Below are 22232 nucleotides of genomic sequence, written 5' to 3' on the forward strand. Positions count from 1 at the left end.
AGAAAAGACTGAGCATGGAAGATTAAAGCGGGGGAGACGCAGTCAGACAGATCCTTGGGCTGTTTCTTTGATCACCGTACAAGTCTTGGAAATCCTGTGCTCGGTGATTGTGCTTTTTCACTTAATCTCTAAAACATGAAGCAAGTTGGAACAGTTCAGTGGTGCTGGAGGACAGGAGGAGAGTGTGTAAGTGAGAGATTTCCGTGGAACAGTTCAGTGGTGCTGGAGGACAGGAGGAGAGTGTGTAAGTGAGAGATTTCCGTGGAACAGTTCAGTGGTGCTGGAGGACAGGAGGAGAGTGTGTAAGTGAGAGATTTCCGTGGAACAGTTCAGTGGTGCTGGAGGACAGGAGGAGAGTTTGTGAGTAAGAGATTTCCGTGGAACAGTTCAGTGGTGCTGGAGGACAGGAGGAGAGTTTGTAAGAGATTTCCGTGGAACAGTTCAGTGGCGCTGGAGGACAGGAGGAGAGTGTGTAAGTAAGAGATTTCCGTGGCACAGTTCAGTGGTGCTGGAGGACAGGAGGAGAGTGTGTAAGTGAGAGATTTCCGTGGAACAGTTCAGTGGCGCTGGAAGACAGGAGGAGAGTGTGTAAGTGAGAGATTTCCGTGGAACAGTTCAGTGGTGCTGGAGGACAGGAGGAGAGTTTGTAAGAGATTTCCGTGGAACAGTTCAGTGGCGCTGGAGGACAGGAGGAGAGTGTGTAAGTAAGAGATTTCCGTGGCACAGTTCAGTGGTGCTGGAGGACAGGAGGAGAGAGTGTAAGTAAGAGATTTCCGTGGAACAGTTCAGTGGTGCTGGAGGACAGGAGGAGAGTTTGTAAGTGAGAGATTTCCATGGAACAGTTCAGTGGCGCTGGAGGACAGGAGGAGAGTTTGTGAGTAAGAGATTTCCGTGGAACAGTTCAGTGGCGCTGGAGGACAGGAGGAGAGAGTGTAAGTGAGAGATTTCCGTGGAACAGTTCAGTGGTGCTGGAGGACAGGAGGAGAGTGTGTAAGTGAGAGATTTCCGTGGAACAGTTCAGTGGTGCTGGAGGACAGGAGGAGAGTTTGTGAGTAAGAGATTTCCGTGGAACAGTTCAGTGGTGCTGGAGGACAGGAGGAGAGTGTGTAAGTGAGAGATTTCCGTGGAACAGTTCAGTGGTGCTGGAGGACAGGAGGAGAGTGTGTAAGTGAGAGATTTCCGTGGAACAGTTCAGTGGTGCTGGAGGACAGGAGGAGAGTTTGTGAGTAAGAGATTTCCGTGGAACAGTTCAGTGGTGCTGGAGGACAGGAGGAGAGTTTGTAAGAGATTTCCGTGGAACAGTTCAGTGGCGCTGGAGGACAGGAGGAGAGTGTGTAAGTGAGAGATTTCCGTGGAACAGTTCAGTGGCGCTGGAAGACAGGAGGAGAGTGTGTAAGTGAGAGATTTCCGTGGAACAGTTCAGTGGTGCTGGAGGACAGGAGGAGAGTTTGTAAGAGATTTCCGTGGAACAGTTCAGTGGCGCTGGAGGACAGGAGGAGAGTGTGTAAGTAAGAGATTTCCGTGGCACAGTTCAGTGGTGCTGGAGGACAGGAGGAGAGAGTGTAAGTAAGAGATTTCCGTGGAACAGTTCAGTGGTGCTGGAGGACAGGAGGAGAGTTTGTAAGTGAGAGATTTCCATGGAACAGTTCAGTGGCGCTGGAGGACAGGAGGAGAGTTTGTGAGTAAGAGATTTCCGTGGAACAGTTCAGTGGCGCTGGAGGACAGGAGGAGAGAGTGTAAGTGAGAGATTTCCGTGGAACAGTTCAGTGGTGCTGGAGGACAGGAGGAGAGTGTGTAAGTGAGAGATTTCCGTGGAACAGTTCAGTGGTGCTGGAGGACAGGAGGAGAGTTTGTGAGTAAGAGATTTCCGTGGAACAGTTCAGTGGTGCTGGAGGACAGGAGGAGAGTGTGTAAGTGAGAGATTTCCGTGGAACAGTTCAGTGGTGCTGGAGGACAGGAGGAGAGTTTGTAAGTAAGAGATTTCCGTGGAACAGTTCAGTGGTGCTGGAGGACAGGAGGAGAGTGTGTAAGTAAGAGATTTCCGTGGAACAGTTCAGTGGTGCTGGAGGACAGGAGGAGAGTTTGTAAGTGAGAGATTTCCGTGGCACAGTTCAGTGGTGCTGGAGGACAGGAGGAGAGTGTGTAAGTAAGAGATTTCCGTGGCACAGTTCAGTGGTGCTGGAGGACAGGAGGAGAGTTTGTAAGTAAGAGATTTCCGTGGAACAGTTCAGTGGTGCTGGAGGACAGGAGGAGAGTGTGTAAGTAAGAGATTTCCGTGGAACAGTTCAGTGGTGCTGGAGGACAGGAGGAGAGTGTGTAAGTAAGAGATTTCCGTGGAACAGTTCAGTGGTGCTGGAGGACAGGAGGACAGGAGGAGAGTTTGTAAGTAAGAGATTTCCGTGGAACAGTTCAGTGGCACTGGAGGACAGGAGGAGAGTGTGTAAGTGAGAGATTTCCGTGGAACAGTTCAGTGGTGCTGGAGGACAGGAGGAGAGTTTGTAAGTAAGAGATTTCCGTGGAACAGTTCACAAGATTTCATAAGAAAGGGAAAGTGTGAAATTTGGAGCAGGATTTCCTGACCAGATCATTTCTTTTTTCGGTGGGAATTCCCAGTAACTTAACAGTATCAATCACCGTTGATGTCATCTCCCTTTGATCTTGAAAGAGATAAGGTGTGAAACAATTCTTCTATAGAAGATGGTGCTCAAAACCACGTGACTCTATAAAAAGAACTTATTCTTTTATATATATATATATATATATATATATATATATATATATATATCATTTCATGAATATCCGGATACTCTAGTGCATGTCCAATATAAAATACTAGCTGATATACCCGGCGTTGCCCAGGCGTGGAAGGGCAGGGGGCATAGAGTGGAAGGGCGGGGGGGGGCAAAGGGCAGGGAGGGGGGGCAAAGGGCAGGGAGGGGGGGAGCAAAGGGCAGGGAGGGGGGGCAAAGGGCAGGGAGGGGGGGTGCAAAGGGCAGGAAGGGAGGGGGGCAAAGGGCAGGGAGGGGGGGACAAAGGGCAGGGGGAGGGAGGGCAGGGGGGCAAAGGGCAGGGGGAGGGAGGGCAGGGGGGCAAAGGGCAGGGGGAGGGAGGGCAGGGGGGCAAAGGGCAGGGGGAGGGAGGAGGGAGGGCAGGGGGGGCAAAGGGCAGGGGGAGGGGGGGCAAAGGGCAGGGGGAGGGGGGGCAAAGGGCAGGGGGGCAAAGGGCAGGGAGGGTAGGGGGGGCAAAGGGCAGGGTGAGTCTTGGACGCGTAAAATAACCCATTCCCCTGCGTTTTCTCACCTTGCACACGGCCGCACTCCTCTTCGTCCGGGTACCGGCCGCCCTCCTCCTCCTCCGACTCCTCAGCGGAGAGGCTGAGACGCTCCGGTGAGGAGGTGCTGTGCCTTTCACGGGGAGAGGCGGACACAGCCAAAGGAGCGGCCTGTGTGAGGGGAGAGACGCACAGTGCGTGCTCTGTGTGTGTGGGGGGGGGGGATGAGCGAGAGTGCCGGGTGAGGGAGTGGCCTATGTGTGGTGAGAGCCATGGGGAGGTGAGAGTCCCCCGCTGTGTCCCGGGCGCTCGCTCCGCCCCCCGCTGTAGCGGCGCGGGGGGGGGTGAAAAGTGCGGGAAACGGAGACACGGGGAGAGGAGGAGCGCGCGGGTCACGATGACTTGGATTTCAGGCTGATGTTCGGGGAGGAAGAGGCGGAACCTCCAGGACCAGCAGGTAAGGGACCGGGAGATGTGCTGCTAACACTGCTGCTAATGTATGTAACACCCCCCTCCTACCGTGTGTGTGTGTGTATGTGTGTGTCCTTTGGCCGTCACTCCGCCTCAGGCCAATGAGAGGTGTGCGGGGGCGGGCGGGCCAAGGGACCAATGAGATTTCCCCTAGAGACACAAAACATCCAGACAGGCATACAGTGCTTTCACTAATATAGTATAAGATGTAGTATAGTCCAGAGAGGGGTATGTGTCTAGTGGTGTCCACTTGTCAAACCACAGAATGAGACACACAAATATCTTCCCAATCTAGTGTAGCAATACAGGTATACTCCGGTTTAAGGACACTCACTTTAAGTACACTCGCGAGTAAGGACATATCGCCCAATAGGCAAACGGCAACTCGCGCATGTGCCTGTCAGAACGTCCTGAACAGCTACACCGTCTCCCTACCTGTACCGAAGCTGTGCGCAAGCGGGGAGACTATAGAGCCTGTTACAAATGCGTTATTTACATCAGTTATGCACGTATATGACGATTGCAGTACAGTACATGCATCGATAAGTGAGAAAAAGGTAGTGCATCACTTTAAGTACATTTTCGCTTTGCATACATGCTCCGGACCCATTGCGTACGTTAATGCGGGGTATGCCTGTATACAATTCAAATAGTAACAAGGTAATGCAGGGAACTCAATCCATTACCTGTCAGCTTCTGAGGGCATTCCAGTAACATCCAGGGCGTGCAATCCGTAGTTGAAAAAGTCCAAGAGTTGTAAAAAGATGCAGAGCACAGCCAGAAAGTAGCCAAAATAGGCAAAAAATATATATATATTAAAAAATATAAAGATCAATTTATTGCAAGCTGAGCAAATGGGTGGACAAGATGAAACGAACCTGCGCATTTCATGCCTTGGCACTTTAATAAGTGATAAAGTGCTCAGGCACGAAACGCGTAGGTGTATTTCATCTTGTCCACTCATCTGCTGAGCTTGCAATAAATTGATCTTTATAGTTGAGTTGCCCTGGATTTTTTAATATATATTTTTTGCCTATTTTTGGCTACTTTCTGGCTGTGCTCTGCATCTTTTTACAAGTCGTGAAACAATTCGTCCCATAGTATTTTTACAAAATAAGTCTCCCACTTTGTGAGCAGGTTATGGGGTTCACGTATCAATGCGCTGAACGATCTGCTTTGATGCACTGTCCCATTTTCCGTTGGGCAATGTTACAAGCTTGTTCATTGAGTTTCTACGGCCATGCAGTGGAGTGCGCGCGCGGCGCTATCTCAATGCCTTAAGGCAATAATCGCAGCTATGGACTGCGTGTGCGCCAGCGCACTGCGGTGCACGAAGAATCAGTTCCAATACCCTCACCGGATCCCGCAACCCGTGGACGGATTCGTAGAATCCAATCCGCGGATTCAGCAGTCCGTCGGCGGATTCTTGTGAATCCGTCCACGCGTTGTATCCAATGGCGGTTTTTCGATGGATCTGCGAGGATTAAAAACCGCCAAATCCATTTGCGGATTTTTAACCCGCCAAACGGATTTTAGGGGTAACATCAGTGAAAAATCCGGGTAAGCGGATTTGTGCGGATTCGCCCGTTTCTACTCAGAACCCAAAGCCAAACCCGCCACACCATATAGATTTGTGTCAAAGGTAGTGCGGCTGGGATTGTGACCTCGGGTATATAACAAGACAAAGAGCCAGTGGCGGATTTCCCACTAGGCCCGATAGGCACGACCCTATGGCGGCAACATTTGGGGGCGGCATACATTGACGCTGACGCTGGTTGGCCGCTTGCCGACCATACTGGCTTGCCGACCCTCATGCACATGTGCGATTGGCCCCCAGCAATGTGACGTCACAGCATCGCATTGCCATGGCAACATAGCGGCGCTGCATCAAATGACCAGGTAAGGGCCTAAGGGCAGCGTATTTGTAAATCCGACACTACAAGGAGCCCCAACAAGACAAATGATATACTTAAATACTGTTTTTCTTTTCATAACTGAGGGTTGTTGAGTTAAATTCTTTGGCCAAAGCCTATTAAGCTTGCAAACCACCCCAAGGTACCCCCTCTTCTGCAAGTTCTAACACCATCGTACTGTACCTATATAAAGCTCTCCTAGAGGTACAGTGGTGTTAGGACTTTGACAGAGTCACTGATTGGTGCACCTGTGCTGAAGCAGGGATATCCTGAACACCTGACCAGTTGGGGGGTCTTGAGGACCGGAGTTGAGCCCCCCTGTTGTAGATGAGGCTAAATGTTCTTCATGTATAAAAACACCTTTTAAGATTATTCTCATCTTTTTGATGGCCACAATATTTTCACTTGAACAGGCAATAAGGATGAAATGAATTGAATCTGTCAGCTATGAACAGGTTAATTACACATTCATGTTATCTTATTATTTAATTAAACACTTTGCATTCATTGGATTCGGGCTAATAACATCCCCCCCTGCCCCCCCCCCCCCCCACCCCCCGCCTCCCACGCGATCGTGTTCCTTCGTGTTGGGAGCTGTTTGATCGCCATTACAAGTCCACGTTCGCAAATTTCAGATCTCTTCCAATCTCTCGTTTTTTGCCAAAAGAAAATAACATTCTTTTTATCCGCGGCTTCACGTTCAGATTATGAGCGGGGTTATTTTTAGAGATGTCACAAAGCAGATAAAAGTGCATGGTTTTGCCTGCAATTTGCAGGGTAACTGTTACTATGGCAGCCCGCTCAGGGTCAGCATGCCAAACTGTAGGTGTCTGCAGGAATGTTCTGATTGATGCATATTTGAAAATGAGAGGTATTGCTGGGCTTAGTTAGATGGGATTTTTACCTTCTGATCTTTGTTTAAAACCAAGAAGACGGAATATCTGTTAAGAAAATAAGTGGCAGTTGTAAGCATACTGGATTAATCCACTTAATGCTGCAGTCCCCACAGAAGCCTATATGAGTTGCAATCCTAGAATGTTAGTTTCTTCTGCATCCCTCCGTGACCATTATGACACCTGAGATAACCCCTCGCCCATCCAGCTGGGGTAGGACAAGACTTCTGATTTCAGGGCATCGCTCTGCTTTGCCCCTAAAGTAAGAGATTAGTGTTAGCATTTATGAGTTAACTTTAGAGGATTTAGGGTAACAGGGTTATGCTTGTTAGGGTAAGAGTTTAAGGGTTTTAGGGTGAAGATTAGCATTAGCGTTAGGGGTTTTAGGATAAGGGGTAAGATTAGGGTAGGGGGTTATGGTTAGGGGTTAAGGTTTTCAGGATGAGATTTAGCGTTGTTGTTAGGGGTTTTAGGGTAAGGGGTAAGATTAGGGTAAGGGGTTAAGGTTAGGGTTTTTTCGGGTAGGGTTAGATAGTTACGCTAAATATTACCTTGGTGGCGAAATAGCCGACGGCTATATGTCCCTGCGGCAGCGTCGGTGGCACAGTGGGGGCAACGAAAGGTCCTAGACGTATCACAGGTGTAATACCCACCAGAGCACGTCCTGCTCTTTTGTGTTTTTCTAGTGTTAAAAAAAACATGATTTGTAATCTCTAGCTGCTGAGGTTACCGTTATAATTCAATGGGCTCTGGGGAGAGCTTCATTTTAAACTCCCGGACACTTAATATTTCAAACACTAATATCCCCTGAACAAAGCATCCGATTTCACAAATTAAAATAGCTTTAGAAAAGGGTAAGAGGAGAGCTCTTGAAGTGGGCACTTTCCCCCTTAACCCTGAGGTTCTGAACTCCAGTCCCCAACAGGTCAGGTTTTCAGGATATCCCAACTTCAGCACAGGTAATCAGTCCCAGCTTCAGCACAGGTAGCTCAATCAGTCCCAGCTTCAGCATAGGTGGCTCAATCAGTCTTTCGACTGAGCCACTGATTGAGCCACCTGTGCTGAGGCAAGGATATCCTAAAAACCTGCCCCGTTGGAGGGTCTTGAGGAGTGGAGAACTCCTGCCTTAACCCCTTCACTGCCAGGCGGCAGGTTTGTGCGAGCCCCCGGCCCGCAATAAAGGATCCCATGGTAGTTTTATTCTTTTGACATGTATACAGGTAATTAACGGCTTCCCTGCCACACAAGCAGTGCAATGCATTGTAGGCAATCTCTGGCTGCACAGGGGTTAAGCACGGGGAACCCGTAATGTATGTTACCATTTAGGCATTGCGTACTTGGAAAAGATGGGGCTTTAGCCAGTGGTGTAGCTAAACATTCAGGGCCCCCATTAATATTAATACTGACTGCAATTTTTTTCTCCCTCTCTCTGATCCTCTCTCTCATCATCATCATCATCTCTCCCCCCTCCTCATCATCTCCCCCCTCCTCCTCGTCCTCATTATCCCTCCTCCTCCTCATCTCTCCCCCTTTCTCCTCATCATATATCACCCTCCGCCTCCTCATCTTCCTCAAAATCATCTCTCCCCCTCCTGCTAATCTCTCCCCCTCCTCTTCATCATCTCTCCCCCTCATCATCATCAGATCTCCCCCTCATCACCATCAGATCTCCCCCTCATCACCATCAGATCTCCACCTCATCACCATCAGATCTACCCCTCATCATCAGCTCTCCCCCTCAATATCATCAGCTCTCCCCTCATCACCATCAGATCTCCCCCTCATCATCATCATCAGATCTCCCCCTCAATATCATCAGCTCTCGCCTCATCACCATCAGCTCTCACCCTCATCATAATCAGATATCACCATCAGATCTCCCCCTCGTCACCATCAGATCTCCCCCTCATCATCATCATCATCATATCTCCCCATCATCATCCTCAATCCCCCTCATCATCATATCTCCCCAGCCCCCCTCATCATCATCAGATCTCCCCTCATCATCATATCTCCCCCTCATCATCATCAGATATCCACCAGCCTCCCCCTCATCATATCTCCCCCAGTCCCCCTCCCTCATCACCAGATCTCCCCATCATCATCAGATATCCCCCACGTCATCATCATCAGATCTCCTCCTCCCCCCCCCCCCTCCTCCTCCACGCCTACCTGTGGTAAGGGAGATGGGCACGGGGAGAGGGTATGCGTCAGCGGGCCCCCGGTGTTAAAGCATAAGCCGGTAGAAGAATCAGTACTTGAGGCAGAGCAGGACAACACGGGGTGAGGAGCGCTCCCTAGCAGCAGACACCGGAAGTAAGAAAGACTTCTGGGTCGGACCGCTTGGGCGCACTCCACCCCTGCCGTCCTGCCCTGCCTCAAGTGCTGATTCTTCTACCGGCTTATCCTTTAACACCGGGGACCCACCGTCACCGCAATCCATCTCCCCCATCTGTCTCTACAAGTGGGGGGGGGGGAGAGCGGGCCCCCCAAGAACTCTGTTTGGGCTGCAGCTACGCCCCCCGGCTCTAGCCCAGCACTATAAATTAATGAGCACTGACTGCATAGTGAAGCAGCTAATTAGGACCTGGTCAAGACGACGTGAAGTCAGCTTCCCCTTGCTCATTAAGATTTCGGCTGCAGTCCAATTAACCCTTTGCGTGTCGGATGGGGACCCGGCCCTTCGCGCTCACGTGACTGCTCCCCAAGAAAAGACGCACATAGAATAAGGCGTGCAGTAGCTACTTGGAAACAAAAAAAGAACAGCGCAAAAAAACCATTGTGTAGTATAATAAAATAATTATTTATAGTGTAAGGGTGAGTATTGCACGTACATCAACAAAAAGGGTTAATAGCATGACATGTTAGAGACATGTTACCACTCGGCAGGCACAGCAGGATACAGACACCGGTTACTGGACGTCCTCCCTCAGAATGCTGGTATCCGGTTTCGGAGTAAGCAGCTCAGCGTTGGGGAGCCTTCCCGCGCCTTCACGGAGCTCTCAGCAGTTATTCTCAAGGGTTGATCGCCACGCTTCTTCCGGGTTGGTCCACGCCGGCGTGTGACGTCATCCGGCAGCGTCTCTCGGCCGGTCTCGTCTTTAATGCGTCACTGCTTCACGATAGACAGTCGAGCGGCAAAACAGGTCCCGAGCAAGTCCCGCAGTAAAATAAAAGTTCTAGTATAAAACCGCAATGGGGATATGAGTAAAGAGTGAAGGAACGCGCCCTCTCCTACGCGTTTCGTACTTCCGTACTTCGTCAGTGACTTCCCTGACGAAGTACGGAAGTACGAAACGCGTAGGAGAGGGCGCGTTCCTTCACTCTTTACTCATATCCCCATTGCGGTTTTATACTAGAACTTTTATTTTACTGCGGGACTTGCTCGGGACCTGTTTTGCCGCTCGACTGTCTATCGTGAAGCAGTGACGCATTAAAGACGAGACCGGCCGAGAGACGCTGCCGGATGACGTCACACGCCGGCGTGGACCAACCCGGAAGAAGCGTGGCGATCAACCCTTGAGAATAACTGCTGAGAGCTCCGTGAAGGCGCGGGAAGGCTCCCCAACGCTGAGCTGCTTACTCCGAAACCGGATACCAGCATTCTGAGGGAGGACGTCCAGTAACCGGTGTCTGTATCCTGCTGTGCCTGCCGAGTGGTAACATGTCCCTAACATGTCATGCTATTAACCCTTTTTGTTGATGTACGTGCAATACTCACCCTTACACTATAAATAATTATTTTATTATACTACACAATGGTTTTTTTGCGCTGTTCTTTTTTTGTTTCCATGTAGCCTGGTGTTTGAGCCATTCCCACTGACCAGCAGCACAAAACCTCACCCATCAAGGTTGTATTGGAAAATTTAATCACAAGTCACTAATTCTATCACAGACCACATATGAGCGCAAGTCTCTTTTTTTTTTCTTTTTTTTTCACGTGCAGTAGCTACTATATCATGAGACCCATGGAGTGGCCCACCCCATGTCATGGTGGCTACGCAATGGGACGTCACCCGGAAGAGGTGAAGCTTTCAGCTCCAATCCCATCCTTGGAGCAAATCGAATATGGCTTCTCAGCAGTAGACTATAGCAAAAAAAAATTTGGGGGGGGGGGTGTGGCAATTTTGGGGGGGGGAGAAAATGTGTGCGTGTCAGAAAGCCTTACCTTTTCCGGAGCGGCCCTCTCCTGTAACGTTGCATCGTCATGGGGACCCGACGTCACATGACGCCTCAACGTCACATGGTGCCACGTTGCCATAACATGACGTCACGGCTAGGGCAGAGGGATGCCCCCCCCCCAACTTACAGGCGGCAGAAATGTAAGTCCGCCACTGTATACAGCATAATAATGATAATAGTAATAATATTGAGTAGGGGATCACTGAATAACCCTACAATATACCCTGCCCGCTCTCCCCGTGGTTGCCTGGTTTTATGTCTTGTCCTGCAGCTGTATACAGCACAAGTATAATATAGTTACATTTTTTCTGGAATGAGCCCAGAGACCATACTCACTACCGATATCAGTGTTTGCGTTTTTAACACTTCTTCCGTTCTAGCCTTGCGTTCATTCGAATGATGGAAAATAAGATAGATGAGCTGTCACAGGGATCTGTACCCATCACTCTGGGATCTGATCAGCAGCAGGGGAACCGTACGGCTATTCCCGGACACAAGAAATGACCCTATTATTCCTGCTCCTCCGAGGGTAATTTACACAGGAAGGAACCATGTACGGCTGTGTAACCGTCACGTATGTCACATGTACAATATACAACAACTGCACAAGTCCAATGTAAGACCGTCACAGTTAGGAACCACTGTTCCGCACACAGAGTCTGTGGTGACAACTGCTTGTAATGACATTAAAAAGTAGTGACACTGTGTTTGCTTACTGATGCTGCTAAGCAAAGGGGGACTACACTCTGGATGGTATTTTTATTCTTTTTGAATTTAACTTCTTTGTATATTTATGATAAAATAGCAGAAAAGCAGTGACTTGTTCAGAGCAAATACATTATAATACATTAACCCTGTAAGTGCTGGCAGGGTCTACAACAGATAAATTGCAGACGCTCAAGGAGTTAAAGTGTAGGTTTGTCACATCACCCTGATCACTGTTGGTGAGGTATAAACGAAGAGACTTTAAAAAATAACTCATGAACAAACTATATTTAGGAAGAATTGCCAGGTGAGTTCATTCAAAAGTATAACACCAACAACAACACAAAGAGTGTGTGCGCTCCAGCGCGCCATGCTGTAATAGCCCCCTTTTCTGACACTTTTTAGGTATTTTGGGGGGAGGGGGTGCAAAAGTCATCTCCAAATTTGAGAATTATTGTGAATTATTGATAATGTTGTATGCATCCCTACTGAGCAGTCCCGTTCTCCTAGCGCCATCAATAATAATAATAATAATAATAATTGTATTTATATACCGCTTTTCTCCCAATGGGACTCAAAGCGCTTCACAGCTACAAAAAGGGAAAAAGAAGAAAATATATAAGGTTATAAAAGACCAAACACTGGAATAGATACAATACAGGATGGGACGGTATTTGTAGCTATTAAATGCCAGACAGGTGGTGGTTCATTAATTAAATACCCAGGTAAACAGGTAGGTGTTGAGCCTGTGTTTATAGCTTCCCAGAGAGGAATCCTCCCGAACTGTACGAGGCAGAGTGTTCCAGAGTGGGAGCAGAGCGGCTAAAAGCTCGGGCGCCAAAGGAAGCCACAGGGATTCTGGGAACTGTTAGGGGTCCTTCATCTGCAGAGCGAAGTGAGCAAATACGTAATAGCCCTACTTATTATTGTTGCCTAATCTGTTCTTGCGATCAAAGGAATCGTATCACTGGAGAAATATTTTCTAGAAATTCCTGTCATGTCATTGTGTCGGAACTCTTCTTCTTACACTCTTGCTTTGTATGCAAGGAGTTTTTCCACCCTGTACTGTCTGCATATTGATAACCTCACTGTGCCTGAGCCACAAAGCAACGTTATTCTGATAAAACCATGTTATTCATTTGGTCTCCTGTACAATTGTGCTGAACCTGTGTTTTGAAATATGTGACACAATCTACTGGTGATTAAAATAAAGACTCCGGACATCCAGGTGTAGATCATTAAAACATCTTGTTAGTATGACATTCGCAGTTTGCTCTGTATCCCCTTTCCTTAGGATGCTACATTCCTGCATGGAGTTTGTAGTTGAAATGTATGAATTAATGTCACTACTATATAGGACATACTTGAAAACGAGAGGTAACTCTCAATGTATTACTTCCTGGTCAAATATTTTATAAATAAATAAATATGTTCTCCCAAATTCTGAGGATCATACTGATATCTCTCTCCCTCTCAAACAAAATGTTTTTCTGTCATGAACGTGATTGAATAAACTTTATGCTTCAAATGAGTGCTGTGTCCAGGCCCACCACCAGCTATGGGGCACCCGGGCACTATTCCAGGACCCCAAGTGAGGGGATGGGGTGCTGGAAGCTAGGGGAATGTATATAATCTATTACTTTATATATACAGTGGTGAGAAAAGGTTTGTGAACCCCAATGATAATTACAGAGATTCCATTGTTTTTCCGATGATAATCTTCTTGGATTAAAATCAGTCTTTTCTTAAACATCTAATAACCAATTCCATGTCTTTTGAAACAAAATGATGTATGAATTAGACAAAAGGGGAGTCATTAAGAGTCAGGGTATGTGCAAAAGTAAGTGAAACCCCAGTTTTATCCAGCAAGGGATATAAAACTATTTCTAAGGATTTGGGCCTCCACCAATCCATTCAGACAAATGGAGAAAATTCAAGACCACAGTCCCTCTACCCAGGAGTGGTCGTCCGACCAAAATCTCTCCAAAAACCAACCAGTAAATCATCCAGGAAGTCACAAAGAACCACAGAGTATCATCCAAGGCCACTCCCGCCTTGGCTAATGTGATTCAACTATCAGAAAAGGACTGAACAAGAATGGTGTTCATGGAAGGATAATCAAGAGGGAACCACTGCTCTCTAAAAATAATATTGCTGCAGTCGAAAGTTTGCCAAAGAGCACGTAGATAATCCATAAGACTTCTGGAACAATGTTCTCTGGACAGACGAGAGAAAAGGTAGAACTTTTTGGTCTCAATGAAGAATATCACTTGTGAGCACATTCACATGTCTTAGACAGGTCTGCAACCCTGCCTTTCAACCATTATCACCTAGAATACAGTGCTCCCACTGCAGCAAGGGTTTCTGGGAAATTACATGCAAATGAGCACACAATGTGTCACCTTTTGCCTGGAATATCCATACACATGGATTTTTTTAAACTCCATGTGCAATCAGGAGTTCAGCCTGCTCAATTAGCCAGCAGCTGCTGCTGGCTTCTCTAGGGAGATTATCTCTCTGTGCTTTGGAAAGTCCCATAGGTGCCCTATTCCAGCACAATATATGTATGTACTGTATATACATACACATACAAAATAAAGAGTAATCAGGATAAGTCATATCAGGCTATTAACACATTGCCGACCCATCCAACAACCAAAAAAAGTGTGTGTATGTGCCGAGCACATGCGTTCTAAATGAAACTTCTTTGTGTTTTGTCACTGAAATGTTTTTTTGGGGGGATTTGATGTTTTTGATTGAATGAAAGACTTTTGAGAGTATAATTACAATTTCAGTGACACAACAGAAAGAAGTGTCACTTGAAACGTGCGTGCTCGCCACACACACCATTTTTGTGTGTCATTTGTGTAATCAGGTTATCTTTATCTCTTATTAGAACTTAGATTAAGATCTAATAACAGTTTAAAATATGTGAAAATCCTAAGGGGTTCGCAAATGTTCTCACCACGGTCTATGTATATGTGTATACGTGTGTGTATATATATATATATATATATATATATATATATATATATATATATATATATTAATATTTAAATCACTGTCTAATTTACTGGATATATATATATATATATATATATATATATATACATGTATATACATTATATATATATATATATATATATATATATATATATATATATATGCAAATATAACTGTATGCTCATCTGCATGTCTTAGGCAGGTCTGCAACCCCACCTTTCCCCATTATCACCCAGCATACAGCACTTCCACTGCAGCAAGGGATTCTGGGAAATGACATGCAAATGAGCACACAGTGTCACTTTTTGCCTCAATAACCATTTTTAACATGGTTCCCTATAGGCTTAAGCTTGCTGCATGGTCACAGCTTTGAGCACAGCCAGGGTTAAGGTGCATACCCAGAAAACCACATATATATGTTTATATATATATATATCCAGTAAATTAGTCAGTGATTTAAATATTTCACCCGAATGTGTGAACCGTCACTAGTTTTCCCACCATAAGTTATATAACGTGTGGTTGAAACCTATCCCAGATTCACATTGTACAGCCAGTGTAACCCGCCTCACACTGAGAAGCAAAAGTAGGGTGACCAGACGTTACGTTCGTTTGTTGTTTATCCTGGTGGCCTGAAATTGGAGTAAAAATATTTGGGAAAAATATGGTCACCCCACCCAAAAGGTCGAAACAGCTGCCTGTGCGAAGGTTTACTGGCTCTGCACTTCTTAAAACCCAGGCTGTGCTGAAAAGCTGTGTAATACAGCAGCTTTAAGATTATAGGGGGCCCCATGTTAAAATGGATAGGAAGCAAAAGGTGACACTGTGTGCTCATGTGCATGTCATTACCCAGAATCCCTGGCTGCAGTGGAAGCGCTGTATGCTAAGAGATAATGGGGACAGGCAGGGCTGCAGACCTGTCTGGGATGTGAATGTGCTCACAGGTGAGATGTTTATTTGCTGAACCGTCTAGTAATCTGTATTCATTCTGTAACAATTACAGCTGAGGCTTCAATCGGAAAAACATCTTGCAGAATCCATCGGAATAATGTTAGAAACATTTTAATATTGCACTTAGGGGTAGCATTTACCTAACTCGAGCTGATGTATGAAACTAGACATTCAAAAACAAAAATGCATCTTTTGTTGGTACACGGTAATGTGTAATGCCAGCTTTATTTTACTCGCAAATTATCTTTTTAAAAAAATCCTTCGGGAGATTTAACCATTTTCGCTTCTTTTTTTTTTTTTTTGTTTTTTTTTTTTACCCCCAAAAGACTAAAACACTTCAACAAAATAGTATGTAACATTCAATACACGTAGCAGCAATATTTACAGCAAATATTCAGCAAGCAAATGATTCAAAGAACTCCTGAATATCGTGCGTCTTCCAGAGCCTGCTCGTTTCTGAATAGCAAGGAGTATTCTTTCGCCCCTACAGGCTCCGTACTATGTAATCATGAAATACTCTCGAGTATTTCTAGTGCTGCACTAATGCAACAACTGATTGGCCCTTGACAATTCTTGTAGATATTGGTCGTTCTGTGGGGAATCACGTCGGCTGCTAAAATTAACCATCCTTGGCTTCGCTGGGTTGTGGGTTTATGCAGGCTCAGCAAAGCTTTTCTTAAGAGCACAATTTTTTTTCGGGCACCGGCAGCACGTTTTTGATGCTGCATGTAGAGAGCAGGGGTGATGTCGTTTTAAGGAATATTGATGGTTACCAGGGAGTGAGCAGCAGGGAATTAGATGTTCAGAACGGCATTGATTGGCTTGCTGGATGGCTGCCAAGGAAGATGCTTTGTTTCCTACCCTTGCTGCTGCTAATCTGCCTCCGTGAGGCATGCTATCTCTCTGTAAATAAACTAGTACTTGTGTTCATTAGGCCGAACCTGCCCGCACAGAATTATGTAATCGCAGGTCTTCAGCAGCACCTCTGATCTGCTTGTAATGAGTGGTGAGCACGGTGGGAGGCAAGCCTTTCTTTCTGCGAGGCCCACAATGCACTGCAAAGCAATACAATGCGGTTGTTTAAGATAGATAGAAAGAGTGGGTGTAAGCCGCCATTTTAATTCTGACCCACAGAAAAGTTGTAGGCTTCTACACTGAGGAGGCAGATACCTTTATGTATTTCATTTTGACGGAGTTAAGAATGGCTGCACTGGTTCAGATCGGAATATATGCGACAGGATTATGGAGGATTTATCATTTTGAAGCCCCAACAGAAAGCAATAATATTACACTGGTAACTAGGTAGGGAGAGTTCTGCTCCATGGAGCTTACAAGCTAAAAGGAAGGGGGAAGTGGCACGCAAGGTATACAGTACGAGAGATTTTTGGGTGATCCTTTAACCCATTGAGTGCCACCATCGGCACAGGCCACGTGAGTCCTCGTCTTCTGGCCGGTTCAGATCGCCCACAGAAATCAAGCAAAAAGCCCAATGACGGAGCTACTACGTTGGTCCCTGGAGTGCCAGGCTCCATGACTTGCTGGCTACATCAAGCGGCACCCAAGAGGTTACGGCTCCTGTGGTTGAAGTTAATAATAACTTTATTTCATATAACACTTTCCTCTCAGTGGGATTCAAAGTGTGTCACTATTACAGTAAAGTACAAAGCACATAATATTGTTACAGACACAGCGCCTGCCCAGAGGAGCTGACAATCTTATGTATATGGTGGCAGAGGGAGATAAAGTGACTTGCCCGGGAATTGTACCAGGTTCCCCTGCTTCACTGAGCCGCTCCTTCACTTCTCTTTTGGGGATGTCAATGTTTTTTTTCCACTCCAGTGTATCCAAAACAGATATACAGCGTCCTAGACATAGTGTTCATTTTACAGAAGGATGAATTGTGGAATTGGGAATTTCTGGAAGAAAACATGAATAATACAAGCCCGCAGCCGGTTGGTTCTGTACTGAATTCCCCACCCTGTTCTAAAGTATATTTCAAGCTTGACCTGCGAAACTGCCACAGTCCCACAAAACCACAACCCTGGCAAAATGCTTGTTTGTTTATGTGTGTGTCTGTCGGGGGCTATGTTATAACCTCTAAGCTTTCTTCATGTGGGACACAAACAGAAGATTAAACCGCAGTCTCTTGAGATGAATAGTTTGTGAAGTAACTCGCTGTAGCATCTGTTTTAAAGATGGCGTTGCCCATCAACTAACGTACGTGTGTGTGTGTAACGTGTGTGTGTGTGTGTAACGTGTGTGTGTGTGTGTAACGTGTGTGTATGTGTAACGTGTGTGTGTGTGTGTGTATGTGTAACGTGTGTGTGTGTGTGTATGTGTAACGTGTGTGTGTGTGTATGTGTAACGTGTGTGTGTGTGTAACGTGTGTGTGTGTGTGTGTGTAACGTGTGTGTGTGTGTAACGTGTGTGTGTGTGTGTGTAACGTGTGTAACGTGTGTGTGTGTGTAACGTGTGTGTGTGTGTGTGTGTGTGTGTGTGTAACGTGTGTGTGTGTGTGTGTGTGTAACGTGTGTGTGTGTGTGTAACGTGTGTGTGTAACGTGTGTGTGTGTAACGTGTGTGTGTGTGTGTAACGTGTGTGTGTGTAACGTGTGTGTGTGTGTAACGTGTGTGTGTAACGTGTGTGTGTGTGTAACGTGTGTGTGTAACGTGTGTAACGTGTGTGTGTGTAACGTGTGTGTGTGTGTGTGTGTGTGTGTGTGTAACGTGTGTGTGTGTGTGTGTGTGTGTGTGTGTGTGTGTAACGTGTGTGTGTGTGTGTGTGTGTGTGTAACGTGTGTGTGTGTGTGTGTGTGTGTGTGTGTGTGTGTGTGTGTGTGTGTGTGTGTGTGTGTGTGTGTGTGTGTGTGTGTAACGTGTGTAACGTGTGTGTGTAACGTGTGTGTGTAACGTGTGTGTGTAACGTGTGTGTGTAACGTGTGTGTGTAACGTGTGTGTGTGTTAGAGCTTTTAAATGAAATACACCAAGGTGTAGCTTGTCTAGAATCACTGCTGCTATTAATTCTCATAGTAAGTAATGTTTTGCTGACTCTTGTTTAAATGAGCATTCAATTATTTATGAGGGGGAAAAACCAGTGCTTTGATTTCTTGTGGTTTTCGCAGATACTGACGGTTGAAAAAACATTCCCTTTTCAGTCTGTTTAAAATAAATAAAAAAATAGAAGCTGATGTTAGTCGCTCCAGCTGGCAGTAAGAAAAAAGGAAAAAGTAATATGAATCAGTAGCTATACAATATCCCTATATAATTGTAACCTTTCTTTGTAGAATATACAACTGATGTACAGTAAAAAATGTTATGACAAATGCTGTATTCTGTAACAGATGTGAGGTGCTCAGCAGTTTGTGTTTAAGACCTTCCCCATGCAAATAACATGTTGCAGAATAAATCAGTGTTTAGAATGACATTTGTAACACTACCAGACAGTGCATCGTTGCTAACCATGGCTGTCATCACCTAATACCCTTCCCAACACCTACTCATATACTACTTCTGTGGGACGATACTCCAGGATATTAAAGTGGTTTAAATCCGCACTGGCCGTGTGGTGTGGTTGTTAATTAGCTGACCGCCCCAAACCCCCCCCCCCCTTACCTGTTACAGAGATACCACTCCCTCCGTCAGAATGGGGGAGAAGGTCATTTTCTCCATGGCATGCTCAATCTGTGGTGGCCAACAGAAGATGTCATCAGGAGGTGACATTGCATCTTTCTATTGGTGACCATGCAGGCACATTTGTAGTTGCGGTGGCCATATTTGTACAGCAAATACAAATATCCCTTGTGAGCACATTCATGTGTCTCAGACGGGTCTGCAAACTGGCCTCCCCCATTATCTCTTCGCATATACTGCTTCCACTGCAGCCAGGGATTCTGGGTAATGACATGCAAATGAGCACACAGTGTCACCTTTTGCTTCAAATTCATTTTAACACGGGACCCTTATAAGCTTATGCCTGCCGCATTACACCGCTTTTCAGCACAGCTTGGCTTAAAGAAGTGCAGAGCCAGTAAACCTTCGCACAGGCAGCAGTTTCAGCCTTCTGGGACTTATCCGTGTGAGGCTGGTTATACTGGCTTGGCAATGTGAAGTTGGAATAGGTTTCGACCACACATTACATAAGTATATTTGTGTCATACACAAGAAAAGGGAAATATCTCGGTGGAAGGGGGGTAATCGGGGGGCAGGTCCCCAGAAGTAATAACAAGACCACAGATCAGGGTCCGGTAAAGCAGCACTCTCACCCAAATGGACATTGGTTTTTTTTTCTGTCAAATATTATTACTTTTTGCCTGTGTTGTTTACTTATTATAAATATGTTTAATGCGGGTGAGGGGTAGGAAGGATCCAAATGTGTGCTTGACCCCCAGCTAGGTAAAGGTATTCGAGCCAAAAATGTGTATCTCTCGGGGAGAAACTAAAGTAGATATATTTACCTTTCATTAACATGGGAAAGAGGCAACTTGTATCAGGGAGAAAGTTCCGGTATAGAAAGTTTATTTAGATTGTAAGCTCTCCGGGGCAGGGATTTCCTTTCCTATTGTTTGATTTTGCTTGTTGCACTTACTGCATACATGAGTCCATTAAGAGGTATCACAACCTACACAGTAACAAGTAGCATCCCCTTTCTGGGACTAATACAGTAACCAGCACACATCAATATTACATGAGTGGGGACATTTTTTTTTATTTCTCCTTATTCTTTTCAACTTGGATTTTATCGAAGGATCTCTTTGTACTTCAATTTTTTGGGAGCGTTCTTTTAAATAATACATTCTGGGTTTATTATACCCTAACACATGCTCATATTAAGTCCACTCTTCCATCAGGCTACCTAATACTTAACCAACGAACCCAAGCCCTAATTAGCACGAAGACAACTTGCTTAGAAAGAAAGTGACACATTGTTACATAGTAGATGAGGTGGTGACATTTAAGGCAACGGTCCATGCTGTATTAATTGTTAATGCAGTTATTCCCATTATGCACCTCGTATTAAAACCAGCGGCCTGGCAGCTGGACCCAGGCCCAACTTCCAGCGCCGGCCAGACCAGCCACTGGGGGCCGGGATACTAGTCCAGGCTCCCCCCGCCCCATGTATAAGGCTATACAAGAATCAAATGGAGTCTCAGATTCTTCAGCAGATAGGAGGATGGGTGACTGGTGGGCTGATCGGTTCTTCTTTGCCGTGAAAGTCTATGCTTCTATGTAGAGAGAAGGATGGTCCCGAAACGCGTCAAAGTGACCATGTACTTTTGTTTGACCACTTAATAAAGCGTTTTTATTCATAACTGGTTGCAGCCCCCTCCTTCTCCTCGGTTGTGCTCCGCCAAGGCCCCCCCTGGGACCATCCTTCTCTCTGCTATGCTGGACGTGATGCACCCATTTAACAAGGACAGAGCTGTGCTGAAAGAGGGAGATCTCAGTATCATGGACTGATATGGTGTGTACATTTTGGTTTTGCTGGGGCTTGTTTGGGACCTTTATGGTATATATGGAGATCTGAGCCAGCCACACAGCGTTACCAGTACTCTAATACCACTGCATTTATTGCTTATTTGAGTCTCCCATAGCACTTATTATTGCTCTCATATACCTTGTTCAAGACTTATATTACACTATATATACCTATCCCTGGGACAGCTGAGACCCGACTTTGGGAGAATATCCCTCACCCACCATTCATTATGCTTCAAGTTGAAATTGACTGAATTCTGAGGTTAATCGTGAGTGCAGCGAACTACACCGACCTCTAATCTACTCAAAAGTCTTTATAATCCCATGATCTGGGCTCAATGTTTTACAGTTGAATATATATGTTGAAACAACATGAAACGACATCTCTAATTTATGCAAAAACATTGTTCTGAGAGATCACAGGCTGGGTGTAATTATTTAAGACATGGCCTCAAGATATTTCTTCTAAAACTAGAGTACTTTAATGGAAATTTCAGTTGGAGGGGAATTCGGAAGGCACGCTCTGTATATTAAGTGTTGGGAAACTGGATATATTAAATCAACATTAAGTAAAAAAAAGACTGGGCACATTCTTTGCCTATACGATTACCGCTTCCGGATGTGCCGTCAGCCTTTTTTATTGACATTAGTAAGTTTCAACACTAAAGACCCTCTGCGGTATGCTATGAAGCAGTCTTCTTTCTGCCGGAAAATATTTTAACCTCACTCCTTTGGAAGAAGCTGACCGCTTTCTCCAGGACAGGGAAACAGCTTCAGAACATATTGAAATGGGTGCTAATTTTGAAACAGAAATCACAAAATATCTCTACCCCAGTTTCAGCAACCTGGATCCACTCTCCCCCTAGCCCGGCTCAAATGCTGTAAAAAAGATCAATAGTGAAAAATATGAGGGATTGCATCTTTTGAGTGATGCCCTGCATGGTTTGCTCTCACGTTCTAAAAAGCTGCAATCTGGGGAGTTCCCCTCTGGACAGAAAATATAAGAGAGTGAGATCTTTTTCTAAGAACCTCTTCTGCCCCAAATCTCTTTGCTAAATTTGAGGGACGTATCGCAAAGCAGTAAAATATAGCGAAACAAAGACTAGAAGTCCAGGTAAAAAAAAAAAATGTGTATTTCTTATAGCCATGTAATGAATTTTTAACACGATTATGCATAAAAAAGATAACCTTTTCTAAAACGAAAAATATATCGAACCAAAATGTTAGCAAATGGGGTCAAAGGTGGAGAAGGTCCAAGGGAGAAATTTGCGGTTAATGTTTTGGAGGCGACTTTTACATCGTTCCATTTTCACCTGGCCAGATGCGGTTATCCAAAATTCTTCCCGTGTGTGTGCGCCTACTTAGCAT

General features: G+C 45.7%; 1 long non-coding RNA gene across 2 annotated transcripts in view; it reads right to left on the reverse strand.

Moving 5' to 3' along the window:
• Nucleotides 1–6218: 6218 nt before the first annotated feature.
• The window catches only part of LOC142469261 (uncharacterized), a 32198-nt gene continuing 16184 nt past the window's right edge, over nucleotides 6219–22232 (reverse strand). For both annotated transcript variants that reach the window (XR_012789003.1, XR_012789004.1), the window contains exons 2-3: nucleotides 7100–7230; nucleotides 6219–6805 (exon numbers count right to left, since the gene is read on the reverse strand). This is a non-coding gene — a long non-coding RNA (uncharacterized LOC142469261). The remainder of the gene's footprint in view (nucleotides 6806–7099; nucleotides 7231–22232) is intronic.

Source organism: Ascaphus truei, chromosome 18, assembly GCF_040206685.1.
Source record: "Ascaphus truei isolate aAscTru1 chromosome 18, aAscTru1.hap1, whole genome shotgun sequence".
In the NCBI taxonomy this organism is placed as follows: domain Eukaryota; kingdom Metazoa; phylum Chordata; class Amphibia; order Anura; family Ascaphidae; genus Ascaphus; species Ascaphus truei.